Raw genomic sequence first — 17,308 nt, forward strand, 5'->3', positions numbered from 1 at the left:
GTAGCACCGATTGCGGCTTACAACAGCTGGGAGAGCATGCAAGAACCAATCAGCGACGGAGAAGAGCGTTTGGAATTGAAGCTGGCAGCCAATCAGAAGCGTGGATCATCTGTCACTTTCTTTTTCGCTGCCATTCTATGATTTATATTTTTTCCCCAAGATTTATTTCCCACGTTCACAGAACTTTTTGTTCACATCTATCAAACAGGCAAACGTACCTGGCGATTTACTTTTCTCATTAGACATACATCTATTATTCGGATACGCTACCTCATTAACGTCATCACGTTTTAACAGGTAAGACGAACCCCTTTTTTTCCAAGCACTACCTTGTTTTAATTTATACCCTTTCAATATTTAAAGGGTTCATACCTATTTAAATATAACTATTTCTAAATAAAATGAAGCGTTTATTTCATCCGTTAGACATCAATCTGCAATATATATATAAATAAATTATATATATATATATATATATATATATATATATATATATATATATATATATAATTTATTTATACATACATTGATGGCTACATATGTGCATACATGTTTTTGTAATCACCCGCGTTGGGGGATTACGTCTTCAGGCCAAGAATTATCGTCGATAACCTTAATATACCTGCTCTGTTCACTAATTGAGCACTCTTTGGTAGACACATGTTGTTTCATTGGATGTACTTCTAGGAAACTAAACTCTACTGGCTAAATATATATATATATATATATATATATATATATATATATATATATATATATATATATATATATAAGTGAGAATGTGTGAGGACAATTCTCAGCCTATATATTCGACGAATGGTGTATCTGCACATTTGTAATTGGTATACAGGGTATTAAGACATCTGGAAAACTTTTTAATCGGTTTTCATCCGAAAAAACTCTGCTAAGTGGTCAAAATTTAAAAATTGGTATTGGCATCGGATTTGTATCTGTTTGTCAACTGTTGCACGACTGCGCATGCACAAATCGTTCACATTATGTTAAGTATCAGTGGGTTTGAAAAGACTGTTTAAAGATCCTCTCAGGCTGTCCTAATGGTTATCGTACTTGACTTAGATCCTGTTAGGATGACCTAACGGTTATCGTACTTAGGTTTTATGTTTCGATCTCAGCTCGAGTATTTATTTTTTACTTACAAAAAGTGAACTGTTTAGAAAAAACATAATATTCGTATGCACATGCCTCAGTTACTTTCCGTTCTTTCACTTCATTTTTATTTTATTTTCATTTTTATTTATTTTATTTTATATTTTGGGATTTAACGTTACGTTTAATACCGGGCAATGTCGAATACATCTTCTAGTATACAAATAAATTGCAAAAAGTTGCTGTCCATTTTACCATTTATTTCTTTCAACATGTTAAATGTTGGATTCTTGACAGCATCTGTTTCGTAGCGCTGAATCATTCTAGTAGTTATTATTATGTCAATTTCCGAATCTATGCTGCCCTTACTCACGAGAAAAATATGAACCCATCAACTTTAAAAGAAAATAAAAGAAATATGGGCATTATTATAAAAATACAAGAAAATAGGATGAGTATTTGCAATCGTGTTTTGTTTAAGTTACGTCATGAATTGATTCTTGAATAATCAAAGACGACGTAACTACCGCTCCAGATGGTGGGATCCTTCTACCTCTCCAGAAGATATCTCACTACTGATGCAATTCTCTATCTATATAAAAGCCAAGTACGTCCAAGGATGGAATACTGTTGCCATATCTGGGCAGGAGCTGCTAAAAACAGCCTATCCTGCCTTGACAGAGTACAAAATAGATTTCGTGGCTTAGTGGGGGATGCCCTTTTCTCTACCCTGCAACCTCTCTCCCACAGAAGAGATGTTGCGAGCCTATCTTTGTTTTATCGTTATTTCCATGGCAGGTGCTCGTCTGAACTCCAATCTCTGGTCCCCCCTCGCCAATCTTTCACGAAAAACACCCGTCTAGCTGAATCCACTGTGAAAAATTTCCCCCACTCTATATCTGTGCCTGGATCAAGACGCGGATTCCATGAACAAAGCTTCTTTCTTAGAACTGCACGCCTGTGGAACTCTGTTCCGTCTGCCTGCTTCCCACCGGACTACAACTTGGATGTCTTCAAGTCCAATGTTAAAACATTCCTAATGAACCGCCCCCTTAAGTAAACACTTCATCAAATCTCCACACTAACGTAATGTACTTGCAATAACCCTTATCCCTGAATGGCTTCCGGGCCTTGATAAGTGGTGATCCCTGTGTAAAAAAAAAAAAGTAAAACAAAACATAACTGCAAGTACTAATTTGTTCATATTTCATTTTCTTTTAAATTTGATCAGTTCTTATTCTTCTGATGAGTCAGAGGAGAATAGATTAAAAAGTTATCACAGTAATTAATAGAATGACTCTGCGCTACGAAACATGTGCTGTCATGAATCGAACATTTAGCATGCTTAAAGAAATACACGATGAGGTGGACGACATCTTGAAATTTGGAATATAGACTTTTTGTCGTTTATTTGTATGTTGTGTGCTCTGTAGTTACATTGAGCTTCATTAATTAAAGCATTTGTATGAATAAAAGGTGAAATATAATTGAATAAGCATATTTTCCTCATATATATATATATATATATATATATATATATATATAGAGAGAGAGAGAGAGAGAGAGAGAGAGAGAGAGAGAGAGAGAGGGGAATAGATAGAGAGATAGAGAGATAGATATATATAGAATTATTTCCGACAGGAAATCGTACACTATATATATATATATATATATATATATATATATATATATATATATATATATATATATATAAGAGCAAATAGTTAATAAAACATGTTAAAAACATTTTGAAAAAGAGTTAAAGACATATTTAATTTGAAAAGGAAACACTAAATAAGTGGATAGTCCTTAATCCGCGGAGTTTCGAAGAAATACTTTCCTTCCCATCGGAGGGTAGGAATTAGCAAAATGCGGGATAGGATTTTGCATATAAAAGTATTTAATGAAACTGCAAGTAAGTCAAAGATCTTACTTGATAACAAAAAGTGAAGCAAAGGGAATGGGGTGATATATATATATATATATATATATATATATATATATATATATATATATATATATATATATATATATATGATTATTGCTATCGTGGGTTATTTTTAAGTCCCAAATGTGGGGCATACAATTAAAAAGAACAAAAATCGGGCATTGTCCAGAATATCCAACAAAAGTAAAAGGATAAAAAATAAATACGCAACAAATAAATGTTACCAAAGGCAAGATAAGTTACTCTTGATAAGTTTTTTTTTTTGTTTTAACTTATTTTTAAAGTGTTCTTTTACTTAAAAGTAAAGGGTATTGTAAAGTCTGCCGAGTTAGAGCGAAAATCAAAATGATAGTCCCATTAGAGAACTACTTGAGCCTCGATAATCGCTCCAAAATTGAAAATTATACAAGATACTGATAGAAGCACATTCAATAACTGTCACCATTGTATCTATTAGACTGCTTGCCTGTTCAACAGTCGTAACGCTCTGCTGGTTAGTAATAGCCGAAGTTCCCTAAACTTATCCCATCCACTCATAATATCTGTAATCATACCAGTTTCTTCCTGTGTTCCAATTGTATCATCTATATATATCCTCATCCAAATATATTTTTACTTCAATTAATCAAACGGCTTCCAAAGAAAATTTGTTGAACTTGAAGCTGGAAGGCAAGGTCAAGAGAGATTCTAAAATTTTCTTGGCAATTAAATGTAATTTGATTCATTTCATCCAAGAAACATTCTTGAAGATATATTAAAACGATACTTAGAAAACTGGTATCTTTTTACAAAAACAGGGGGAAAAATTATGTCTTTTGTTGTGATTTTATTCATTGAAAATGTCTACTTCAGCTTCGATAACGACTTATGTAAGGCGCTCGTACTTACAAAATATATTGCAGTAATATTAAAATGACTATGCCATTGTTCCTGGACAACACCGAGTAGAATAAAAACTTCTGTCACACCCTCCTCACTTACAAAATATAATACTGTAATTTTAGTAAATAGGTCTTCTATAATATTGCCAAAACTAAGATCAAAATCAAAGCACCAACTTTCATTTTGGTATTGCTTGGTTTCGTTTGGCAACAGACACTGATGATGACGATGATGATAATAATATATATATACGTGTGTGTGTGTGTGTGTGTGTGTGTGTGTGTGTGTGTGTGTGTGTGTGTGTGTGTGTGTGTTTAAACATTGTAATTTCGCATACTTATCAGCAATAGCCAAATAGCATAACAGTGTGAAGACTGGGCGGTCGAGTTTTAAACCTGGCTATAGGTAGTTGCTGGTTTAGCCGCACTGTTGGCCTGTGATACAGCCAAACAGTACTTTATGTGGATGATTATAAATGCTCCCTATCTTGGGTTGATCATTTTGGGGAGCAAAATAATAAACTGCCGCTAGCGTAAAAAGCAATGCTTTCTGTGTAAACAAATAGAGCTTAGGAATTTGGACAATTTTTAAACATTGTAATTTCGCATACCCATCTTAGCTAAATAGCGTAACGGTGAGAAGCGCTCTGTCGCCTTGGCGATCGAGTTTCAATCCTTGTTTGAGATAGTTGCCGGTCTAGCCGCACTGATAAGCAAAACAGTACTGTGTGTGAATGACTATATATATACCATATATATATATATATATATATATATATATATATATATATATATATATATATATATATATATATGAACAAATAATTAATAAAGCATGTTAAAAGACATCTTGAAAAAGAGTTAAAAACATATTTAATTTTAAAAAAGGAAACACAAGATAAGTGGATATTCCTTAATCCGCGGAATTTCGAAGAAATACTCTCCTTCTCATCAGAAGGCAGGAATTGGCAAATATATATATAATAAATTCCACAGCCAAACAACGTCGCAGCCCACAAGAGCCATAGCAGTCAACAAACCGCGCCGAAATCCGACTGCGAAATGGATCTACTTCGTCTCGATTAGGGACGCGGCCATTTAACTAGCTTTTTGTTTGATCTGTGTTAGTTAATAGAATTTCTTGTGTGCGGGGCATGCAAGAGGGTCAGGTTTTGAATCCTGAGTTCAGATGTGTCTAACTGATGAGCCCAAATGAGGACGAAACTCGTGTCTTGAACTTCCGGTTCATTAGCTGTCATGGCTCTTGTGGACTGCGACGTTGTTTGACTGTGGAATTTATACATAGTAAGTCATGAAAATATACATGGTAATTAAGCTTTCTCATAACTTACCACCTAGCTCTACGTATGTAGAGAGCACTGTTAAAGTTAATACTGAAAATTTACGCATAAATAAAATATACCTTTGTATATTAATTTATGTGATTAAATATATATGTGTGTGTATGTGTGTGTGTGTGTGTGTGTATGTGTGTGTGTGTGTGTGTGTGTACTAGGTGCCTTAAATAAGTTTCCAGACTTTTTTCGTACGGGCACTTTTGTTGATTGTACACACATGAACATCTAGTCTCATTTAAAGTAATCTCCTCCAGCTGCAATGCACCTGTTGTACCGTTCCAACAACTTCTGGATGTCACATGGAAATCCTCTTGTGTGAGGGCGTCAGTGACTATCGACACAGCCTCTTTCATCTCTTCAATTATCTCATAACGAAAGTCTCTAAGGTATTCCTTGAGCTGAGAGAATAACCAAAAGTCACAGTGAACAAGGCCTTGACAATAGGGAGGGCGAGGAACTATCTTGATGCTCATCTTGGTTATGACAATGTTTTCTTTCTAATCTTCTTGTAACAAATATTCCGCATCTTTTTTTATTCCATTTTCACCCTAAAACAAGACACAATGCCACTTTGATGTAGGGGGCTACTATCAGGGTCAGAGGTTGCAGGGATACTATGTAGGGAGTTGAGCAGCAAGATGTCTGTTCACATTACTCTTGAACTTCTGCATGTCAGTAAATTGGGAAAACGGGAACCCGGAAAGAAGTTCCAAAGCATATTCACTTCCTCGCAAATAATTGTGTGTACAATTATCACACTAACTTCAAACTGTGAACTTATTGTCGCTATAGACACACGACGGTTCTTCTTCATGAAATTCTTTATTTGGCCAATCTACTCTGGTGTTCTGACTGCCTTCATTCTCCTACACCTCTCATCATCCCTCACAGATTCCTTGCCTTCCTTGAATTTCTTATTGCCATCAAAAACTGATGCTCGATTCATGCAAGATGGTCCAAAAGGAGTCTGAAGCATTCCATACGTTTCTGTGGCATGTTTTCGAAGTTTAAAACAGAATTTTATTGCATATCGTTCTTCTAAAGTGTCTTCACATCCAAAATGCATTTTTGAAAGTCACCAGCTATGACAATGAAGCTTTAGTAGGGTGCATGCCAATTCCTGCTGTAGCTGTTCATTTGAACATGAATTCATAAAAATTAGTCAAGTCATCTCATAGGATGTATAGCAATAACATACTGAATTTTCAAGAGTCTATGACAATTTGAAATGCCTGTACAAAAGGTATAGAAAGTTTTTGACAGCACCTCACACACACACACACACACACACACACACACACACACACACACACACACACACACACACACACACATATATAAATCTTCTATTAAATAAAAAGAACTTTGTCTGTGTATGTGAGTTCGTTCCCTATAAGCTTTGCATTTTTATGAAATTCTAAACAAATGTACTGTATGTATCTGGCAGTGTTCTTAGATATGTTCTGCTGCGGAATGTCTTTGATATGTATCGATAATCGAAAAAAAAATCCGATGAAAGAGGGAACAGGCGATTTTGACTCAAGTTAACTCATTACATAATTTAACATCACAAGTGCATTTGAAAATTTTTGTTACCACACAAGTAGAAAGGCATGGCATGTAAAATCAACAGTACGTTCTTTGATATGACAGAGGCGCGTTCGAAATGAATCTAGAGATTATAACACAATTGAACCGTTACATTGACTTTCGCATTTTAAACTTCAAGTCAAGCTATTTTATATAAAAATAAGTTTATAATATAAACAGTGCAATGTAGGCTACAATATATTGTGGACTATGCCACTGAGTGGAGCCATGTGCAGCTTTCTCCTTGTGCACCGCGATGGGTCCCCACTTATGGGAGGCAATCAATGGATTTGATGAAAAAAATGAACGATTTTACCGATTTCGATTACAATAAAAATATGGGAGTGTGAAACATTCGTTGATAATCATTCAATCCTGGTAATTTTTGGCAAAATATTTTTTCAATTATATTTGCCTCTTTCTGTGTACTAATCCTTTTTGCTTGGAAGCTCAATGTATGTTACATATTACAACAGAGCATACATAAAAGAATAACAATATAGCTACATTCAAAGATCCAAATATTTATTTTTCATTCAAATTAAGCAAAGAATTTCTATTTTTCTGAGGAGTATATGCACGAAAAGAGTCGGTATTGACATAACCGATTGGTCCTGCATAATGGAGCTGATTTGTAACAAATGTACCAATTTATAATACACTGGAGGAGCTGCTTTGCATGAAAAATAAATAAGTTATACTGTTATATATATATATATATATATATATATATATATATATATATATATATATATATAACCTAACCACTGCATATTCTTTCATTTTCATTTTTATTTTATGTTTTTCAATTTTCATTTCCCACTCTTTACGCTAACTTCTTTTTTCATATATGATTAGTTTTCACATAATGCAGTTTCAATTTATGCAGGTACCAGCAAAGTCATTGCTTCTCTATAACTATTTGCTATAATTATTTACCAATATCTTTCCTCTGATGAAAAGAACGCATTCATTGAAACTCCGCGGATTAATGGAATTCTTAACATTTCTTTTTGGGTATCCTGTCGAACTATAAATTCATGTAAGATAAAATTTACAGTCTTAAATTGTGTTCTTCTATTTCCTATGTTGATTGCATTGTTTTTGTTTTATTTGAATTACTGTATAAACATTAACATTTATCTCTTTAAATTTACAGGAGGTTTTGGCTTGTAAACTTCATTTTAACTTCTTGAATTTATGTCACACACTCTCTCTCTCTTTTTCTCTGTCTGTCTGTCTCTCTCTCTCTCTCTCTCTCTCTCTCTCTCTCTATATATATATATATATATATATATATATATATATATATATATATATTCATTCACATACAGTACTGTTTCGCAGCTCATCATATATATAAAATAAAATTTACCGTCTTGGAGTTATATTTTTGGATTTTACCGTCATTAGATTATTTACCTTTCACCAGACTATCCATTCACGTGTAATCACTTTTTTCTTCACCATATTCCCTCTGCTTCACTTTTTGTTATCAAGTAAGATCTTTGATTTACTTGTAGTTTCATCAAATACTTTTGTCTGCAAAATCCGATCCCGCATTTTGCTAATTCCTACCCTCTGATGAGAAGGAAAGTATTTCTTCTAAACTCCGCGGATTAAGGACTATCCACTCATCAAGTGTTTCGTTTTCAGATTAAATATGTTTTTAACTCTTTTTCAAAGTGTTTTTAACATGTTTTATTAACTGTTTGCTCTTATATATATATATATATATATATATATATATATATGTGTGTGTGTGTGTGTGTGTGTACATAACTTCTTCTTTATTATCCTTTCCTAATCTATCTTGTTATGTAAATCACGTCTATGCTAAAAAAATGAAAACACAACGTGGTGACTGCGTTTCTTGGAAAGAATTCAAACACGTGGCAGCTACAAAAAGAAAGTAAAAATAGAATATGAAATATTGTAATTAGTTTTGGATTGTTTCGTTGCAGCAACGAATTGTTGTAAGATGAGGAGGAGGCTAACTTGTTCTTACCTATGTTTTTTTTTTCATCTGAATTTGTCCGGTACACATATAATGAGTGACAGATGTGGGCACTCCACTTCCCATCTATCTCAACCCCACTTCGGTTGCTGTGTATTCTTTAAATAAACGTATCTCATTGCTTTTGGTGTAGAACTATCGTGCAGTTAGTGACGTTCTGCCATTTTACAACACAAATCCCTTGGGTGTTATTTACAATGGTAAATCAAGGGAGAGAAAAGAAAAAGAGAGAGAAAGAGAGTGAGAGAGGGTGACATTGAGAGAGATACAGATAAAGAAACGGGGAAGGTAGATAGAAACAGAAAGATAAATTTATATACAGAGAGAGAGAGAGAGAGAGAGAGAGAGAGAGAGAGAGAGAGAGAGAGAGAGAGAGAGAGAGAGAGAGAGAAAGAGAGTCAGAATGAGAGAAAGATGGACGTACGGATACGGGTACAGAAGAAGGGAGAGAATAAAACAAAGAGAGAAAGAGCGAGAGAGAGAGAGAGAGAGAGAGAGCGAGAGAGAGAGAGAAGGAGAGAAAGAGAGAGAGGGGAGGGAAGGCACACAGATTGAGAAAGATTGAGAGATACAGAGAAGGAAAACGATGGAGAAACTAAATGAAAAAAAATATATATATATATATATAGAGAGAGAGAGAGAGGGAGAAAGAAAGAAAGAAAAAGAGGGAGAAAGAGAAACAGAACGAGAAACCGACGAATGTACAGATATAGGTAGGTAGGGAGAGAGAGAGAGAGAGAGAGAGAGAGAGAGAGAGAGAGAGAGAGAGAGAGAGACTCACAAAAACATAGAAAGTATATATGCGTTAGATGCACAAGAATAACACGAATACGAGAATAGGAAAAAAGGAAATTGCGTTTAAAGTATAATCGAAACCTATATAACATCTTCACTGCACCCCGCCCCTCTCTCTGTGTCCTCGTATCTTTCTCCTCTCTCTCTCTCTCTCTCTCTTTCCATCTATATATCTTTTTTATTTGTGTACATTCCTTCCATCCTCTCCATCACGATCCCTCCCTCTCTCTCTCTGTTTTTCTGTTTTCGTGAATCGTTTTCATTCTCTCTCTCTCTCTCTTCTCTTTTTGTCCCTCCATCCTCCCTGTACCTTTCTGTGTATCTTTCAATCTGTCTTCCTCCCCCTCTCTCGCCCTCTTTCTCTCTCTCTCCCTTCTCTCTTTCTATCCTTTTCTCTGTATCTCTTTCTCTCTTTATATATATATATATATATATATATATATATATATATATATATATATATATATATATATATATATGGTCATTAATAGACTTGCCTCGATAACAACCTGAGACTATGGTTTCTTTATGAAATATTTTTAGATTGAAACAGTAGTTCTATTGAAGTGGTATATATAGTAGTGCCCCCCCCCTCCGGCGTGACCCGGTCGTAAAATATACTTAAATATATTTTAAACCATGAAGATTTCGTATTTATTATTATTGCGCTAATTCTCTATTGGATATTATATTGTACCTAATATATAGTAATGTTTAATTTTTTAATATGACTTGGGTGACATCACTTAGAATCAAAACCAAAACATATAGCGTTTCAGCCTTAGTCGTTAAGTTTGAAAAGTTTGCTAGAAATGACGTCATGACGTTCAAAGTTAAGATTGTGGCAAATTCAGACTTTTTAAAAAATTCAATTTTCACCCCAAAAAAGGCACAGTGCCCCTTAGAAGTAGGAGGCTACTATCGGGGACATAAGATGCAGGGGTATTATGAAGGGAAATGAGTAGAAAGATGTCTGTTCACATTACACTTGAACTTCTGCATGTCAGTACAGTTGGGAAAGCAGAATCTCGGAAGGAAGTTCCAAAGTCTAGCAGTTCTTGGGAAGAAACTATGGGAGTAGAAGGCTTTCTTACACCTAGGGATCTCTACTGTGAAGGGGTGGGATTTAGCTGCTTGTCGGGTTTGTCGGGGGTATTCACGTCGAGGGAATACGAGTGCTTGCAGTTCGGCAGAGCATTCGCCATTAAAGTATTTGTAGAACAGGCAGAGGGATGCAACATTTCGTTGATGGGACAGAGGCTGAAGCTTAGATGACAGTTCAGGACCTATCAGGTTGGCGACTCTCTTTTGAACCCTGTCTAGAAGAAAGAGACAAGTACCAGATGCACCAGCCCAAATATGACAACAGTACTCCATACATGGGCGAATGGTGGCCTTATAGAGATACAGTATACTTTCAGGCGTAAGTAGTTTTCTAGTACGGTAGAGAGAACCCACCTTCCTCGCAGCAGTATTGCCAATGCTCTCACTGTATATGTTCCAGTTCATGTTGCCTGTAAACGTTAGGCCGAGGAGTTTAAAGAAAGTACTTTCGGGTAATGTGTTCTTGTCCAATGCTATTGGTGGCAGAGAAGGTTTCTTGTAATTATTGAAGGAAGCAAGCTTAGTCTTGGCAGCATTGAATATGACCATCCATTTTTGTCCCCATTCAACTACAGATTGGAGGTGACCCTCAAGTGTTTCTGCCATTTTCTCATTTATTCATTTGTTTTCCCTTCGTGCCTTTTATAGAGAGTGGTGTCATCAGCAAATATACACATAAGCGCGTTTCCTCAACTTCATCAAAAGATTTAAATTAGGCAAAGCAACAGAACGTCAACGCTATCCAGCTATTCAGTCTTATTAGCCTTTCTTGCAAAATGCAGCCTTGAATGATTTTGAAGAAAGAAAGGGCGTTTTTTTAAACAGACAGAACTCGAATATTTTTCAATCAACTTATATTCGAATCAAGTAAAGTCCAATATTGATATCGCAACCATTCGGCACAAATTGCAGCTACAATATTTCTTCCAGTTCCACAAAATGGAAATCATAATATTTTTTCCAAATTATTTCAACCCAAACTTTTCCTTTGACCTAACATGCATGTTCATTGCGCCCACATACATGAATCTTGTGATAATGGCCAATCGACACTTTAAAAAGATACATATAAGAAGAGGGCACACGAAATAACGGAAAGTATAAAGTGACTAAATCGAGAAACCATACATTCTTATTTTCATATTTGTTATTGGACGAGAGATTACAAATACCTGGGAATCCATTGGTTTAAATTTTATATTCACGCAAGAATGCCATGCATTACATCGTTGCATTTGAGTTTATAAATTAAATGTATCTATTTTTAGAATTCGATTACTTTTCAAGCAGCTTATCGTAGATACGGTCATGTTTCTTGCGGTAAAGACACGATCCCAAATAGTAATCGCTTATCTTCCAAATGACAATATCCCTTGTTTGTGTGAAAAAAGTAAACAAGCAAACAAAAAAATAAGAAGATAACACACGAAATAAGGAAAAGTATAGAATGACTCAATCGAGAAGTCATTAATTTTTGTAATGAACGCAAAATTACAAATACTTGGGAATCCATTCTTGTAAATGTTATAGTCAGGCAAGAACGTCATGTGCATTTGATTTTATAAATTAAATGTTTCAATTATAGCTATGATGTCACATTCGATTTAAAACGGTAAGCTTTTTTTAAGTAATGACTGAAAGTATTATTTTTGTTTTATACTCATTGGGAATTCTTACGCGAGTTTCGGAGGGGGAAGAGATTTTTCTGTCTTCGATTATTATTATTATTATTATTATTATTATTATTATTATTATTATTATTATTATTATATCCCGTTTTGACGGTATATAATAACATAACAAAATACGCCGAGTGGAATGCGTAACAAAAAGGTTTATTCGTACTTCGAATAATACAAAATACAAAATGGCTGCTCGCCTTGAAGTTGATATACGCGTAAATGAAGGTAAAGGAAAAAGGTAACTTAACGTGTGTGCGCGGAACGCTCGTCCTGGGAGCTTGGTTAATCCTGACTACACTTGGAGAGTGTAGACGCGAGACGGTCGGACTAGTGCGTACCACTGAACTGACTCCAAGACAATGCAAGACGCTCTTTTATACACCGTTTCGTATCCGGTGCTATCCGTAATTATGTCCCTTATAACAATTATTATTCATATCTGTATTTGTAGTGTCTTTTATTTAATGTCTATGCATGTGTGCGCAGCCATGATCGTCTCTATGTATGCTTATATGTGTTTATGGATGTGTTTGTGTCACCTCTTGTGTGTGTGCATATGCATTGCGATAAAAGTCACCAGACTCCTTTTTTCTTTTCTTCTTTCTTTTCTTTTTTTCTTTTCTTTGTTTTTTTTTTTTTTTTTTTTTTTTTTTTTGCTGCTCCTTTTATATTCTCTGGGAATGCATTTCATCCCGTTATACAGTTTCACGTCTGTCTCGCCCAAAATCAGAAAACCGACTCTTCTTGCATGCGAACGAAAAGATATCTTTTCTCTCTTTTTTTTTTTCATGCGCCGTTTTCTTTTACACGAACTCAATCACCCACGGTTGTCATTACTGACCATAGCTACCGCGTTTGACATACGTCAACCTCAACCCCTTGAACTGTCTTTGCACTAACCAACCTGCCAGCAACTCACAATTTACAACATACCGGTATAACCTGGGATATATTATATATCATGACTATTGATCGTTGCTGGCAAAACATGTGCTTTTCCCTGGGACCTGAACGACAACAAGTCACATCAGATTCCCAATATTCTCTGCTTCTTTCGATCATCGTTACAAATAACATTGCATTTTCACAACAGCCGTTTACCAGTGATTAATCGCGTTTACGTAATTTGTGTATTTTTCTTCTTTTTTTTTTACATATATTTGCGTATTTTTTCTGGTCGTTTTGTTGTATCGTCGACACAATCTTACATACTTTATACAGATCTGGATAATCTACATGAAGATTTTAAACTGTTTTTATCATGGCTGTGGAGTCGATATGTATAAAGATTGATTCCAATTATGACTCCTAGAATTTCCTAAATATCCGACTCTAACTCCTTAATTTAAATTTTTTCAATGTGCAGTAATAATCAGAGTTAGAGTTTAAGGAAATAAAATTTCCGACTTCACGCAATCTTATGACGCAGACTCCTCCCCAAATCTCTGACTCCTGCTGACTCTAACTGCAACAGCTCAACCCTGGTTTTGATTTCCGAAACCAGTAATATCAATCGTCTACCACATAATATTCTTTTACGCTATACACAAACTAGACGTTTTCGCGCATTAAAAACGGGCTACAGCTATGGCCCTTGACTTAGAAGTAGTGCTTTATGCCAAATTAATGATTGAATATGATTAAATAAGTAATAATCCGTATTAATCGCTAACTGTGCACTGTATGGGTATAATGATACTTAGTTCGCTGTGCTTTATCATATAAAGATCCATACAAAATTTTATCCAGAGTGGCAATAACACTTGATGGGAGGGGTCGTAGTTTCCGAGAAAAAGTGGAACGAACAAACAGACGGACAGGCAGACTTTTCCAACTCCATTGCAAAGTTCTTTTGTCATTTAAATCGACCTACGGCGAAAAGAAAGCCATTATTATTCAACTCCTCACGCATGGAACTTTTACACACATCTTAAATGCGATTTTGAAGTTTTGGGGGGCTTCTTGTTTGCTAATAGTGAAACTCACTGGCCTTCAACGTACTCAAAAACCCGAGGCCGAGAGAACGAGACGGCAAAATATTCTTGCATCTACTCCAGATAACATTCTCTTTAGATGTTTTCTTTTTCTGAAATTGACGTTCCATCTTTATGTAATGAGGCGGTGCTTCGTCTTGCATGAAGATAGCTACAGTCAGCGTATCTATTCCTCATTCGTCTTCTTCTTCTTCTTCTTCTTCTTCTTCTTCTTCTTCTATTCCTCATTCTTCTTCTTTTCTTTTTCTTCTTCTTCACCTCCTCCTCCTCCTCCTCCTCCTCCTCCTCCTCCTTCTTCTTCTTCTTCTTCACCTCCTCTTCCTCATTCTTTTTCTTCTTTTTCTTCTTTTTCTTCTTCTTCTTCTTCTTAACCTCCTCCTCCTCATTCTTTTTCTTCTTTTTTTCTTCATCTTCTTCTTCATCGTCTTCTTCTTCTTCTTCTTCTTATTATTATTATTATTATTATTATTATTATTATTATTATTATTATTATTTGTACTCACTAGGAGTTCTCACACAAACCATTATCAGAGATTACTCACTGACAACAAATGATGTTGTTTCCGCTGGAGTCTGGGTGATAACAATCTCTCCACATTTCCAGCACTCTCCACCTCTTTCTATAAGCTTTGTAAAAGAATCTGCATCATCGCAACAGCCGTTTATCATTGACATTTCACTGGCAACGGCCATTGGTCTTCACTGAAATTTGAGTGGCAACAAGCCTCCTTAAGGTCCTTGCTCTTCGTACTCATTCAATGGAGGTCTGGATAGTACTTTCTCTCCTCGATATTTCCATCCTCCTTGACTCTTCACAAATATTAGGGGTTGCGCCAGCCGATTCCGACACTTGATGGGAGGGGTCGTAGTTAATTTTGAGTGGCGTATTATTATTATTATTATTATTATTATTATTATTATTATTATTATTTACTCAATAGGAGTAGTCATACATGCCATTATCAACGATGTCCTTTTGAGAACAACTTGTGGTGTCTCTGGAATCTGATTGACAACAGGTATCCTCAGATTTTCCAGTACTTTCCACCTCTTTCGATAACCATTGAAGATGAATTTGCGTTATCGTTACAGCCGCTTACCATTGATCTCGCATTGGCGGCGACCATTGGTCTTCACTGGAATTTGGGTGGCAAAAAGCTTTCTCAAGGTCCCGGTCCTCTTTGCACTCATCCAACGGAGGTCTGACTAATGCTTTCTCTCCTCGGTCTTTCCATCCTTCCTGACCCTCCTCGTTTATTTTGTGTGGCGTCAGTTTTTGGTGATACACACACAATAAAGGGGAAGGTATGGGCATTATTATTATTATTATTATTATTATTATTATTATTATTATTATTATTATTATTATTTATTCACTATCGGTCTGATAGTTTGAAATAGTATAATGTTTATCGAGCATTTTTTCACGTCTGGTTGAGTATTGTCTGGTCTGATCTAGTATGGATTCGTTTTGGCTGCTTCTATTTCAAAGAACCAGACGATTCTGTCCTTCTTCTTCTTTTTTCATTTATCTTCTTCTTTTTCCTCCTCTTCTTCTTCTTCTTTTCGACCTTCTTTTCCCGTTTCTTCCTCTTTCTTGGCTAAAATTGTTCAGCTTCTCACGCCTGCATACTTCTTCGATATGAATTTGAAGTTCTTGAAAGCTTCTGGGTCTCTGGTAGTAAATCGCTCTGGCCTTCACCGTGCGAAGCCAAGAGGATGAGAGAGAGAGAGAGAGAGAGAGAGAGAGAGAGAGAGAGAGAGAGAGAGAGAGAGAGACGACTACCTATTAGGACTGATGTTTAACAACCTTCCGTACTAGTTGCGCCATATGTTCATTTCTATATCTAGTATAAATTTTAAAAGGCTTCACTATCCTCAATTTTAAAAGCAAAGAGCAACCAAAGAAGGTCGGAGGTTAGAGCGATCGAAACGTTTTGAAAATCGCAACCGATATAAACTATTAATCCGAACGATCCAAATAATACGATCTATCGGTCATTAACAGTCCTCAAAGCCCTGTCTTTTAATTTTTTTAAAGCTGACTGTTTGAACAGTAAGTGGTTTACTTTTTATGCATCCTTCCACCATTCGTTCTAGATAAAAAGTCCAGATGTGCATATGCCTTCAAAACACTGTGATTTCGAGATAACGTGTAATGTCTTTTTAACTTTATGAGGAATGCGTTCAGTTTGGTGGAGTCGCATAGATGAGATGGCGCATAATTAAAGACTCACCGACCATTTTTATTGTCACGAGATGTAAACGGTGTTGATTCAGGAAAGATTCAGGAGGAGACTTTTATTATAGACTGAAATGATGCTGCATTTTCATCGATTAGGGTCGCATGATTCATTCTAAAATGTTTGGAATAAATACTGCCAATGACGTTTCTGAATTTTTGAGATGACGAGTGATTATACGCATTATTCATTGGACTTCTATTCTCATCTTGAGTGTGATTTTTACAACGTTTCGGTCGATGTAACCTCCGACCTTCTTCAGGTGTATCTTGTTGAACTCGGGAATGTTTCTGTCGCACTCGGGAATTTGGACGGAATTTCGAACGGAAGCCTTTATTTGCTTCACGGGAGTAGCGTGTTCTTGTTGCGTCAGCCATGACTGGATAGATATCCGAAGTAATTCGCAAATGTATTTTTTTCGGTCGCCCACACTGAGGATTGAAACTTCAACCTTCAGGAGAATATCACTTTTACAATTGATTTTTCCAAGTACTCTAACCACTGCGCCACGGGTCCTTGCAAGAATATGTGGCGCAGTGGTTAGAGTACTGGGAACTGAAATAAATAAAGGGTTCTGCTGGAAAATTCT

General features: G+C 35.7%; 1 protein-coding gene across 2 annotated transcripts in view; it reads left to right on the forward strand.

Annotated features, from left to right (window-relative positions):
- Positions 1–67: 67 nt before the first annotated feature.
- LOC145256320 (calpain-B-like) overlaps positions 68–17,308 on the forward strand; it is a 206,845-nt gene continuing 189,604 nt past the window's right edge. The window contains exon 1 of one of the 2 annotated variants that reach the window (XM_080115053.1): positions 68–297. The gene's annotated coding sequence lies outside the window, so the exon portion shown is untranslated. The remainder of the gene's footprint in view (positions 298–17,308) is intronic. The other variant, XM_080115052.1, reaches the window with a different exon arrangement.

This window comes from Euprymna scolopes, chromosome 32 (assembly GCF_053919585.1).
Source record: "Euprymna scolopes isolate OS-2025 chromosome 32, ASM5391958v1, whole genome shotgun sequence".
In the NCBI taxonomy this organism is placed as follows: Eukaryota; Metazoa; Mollusca; class Cephalopoda; order Sepiida; family Sepiolidae; genus Euprymna; species Euprymna scolopes.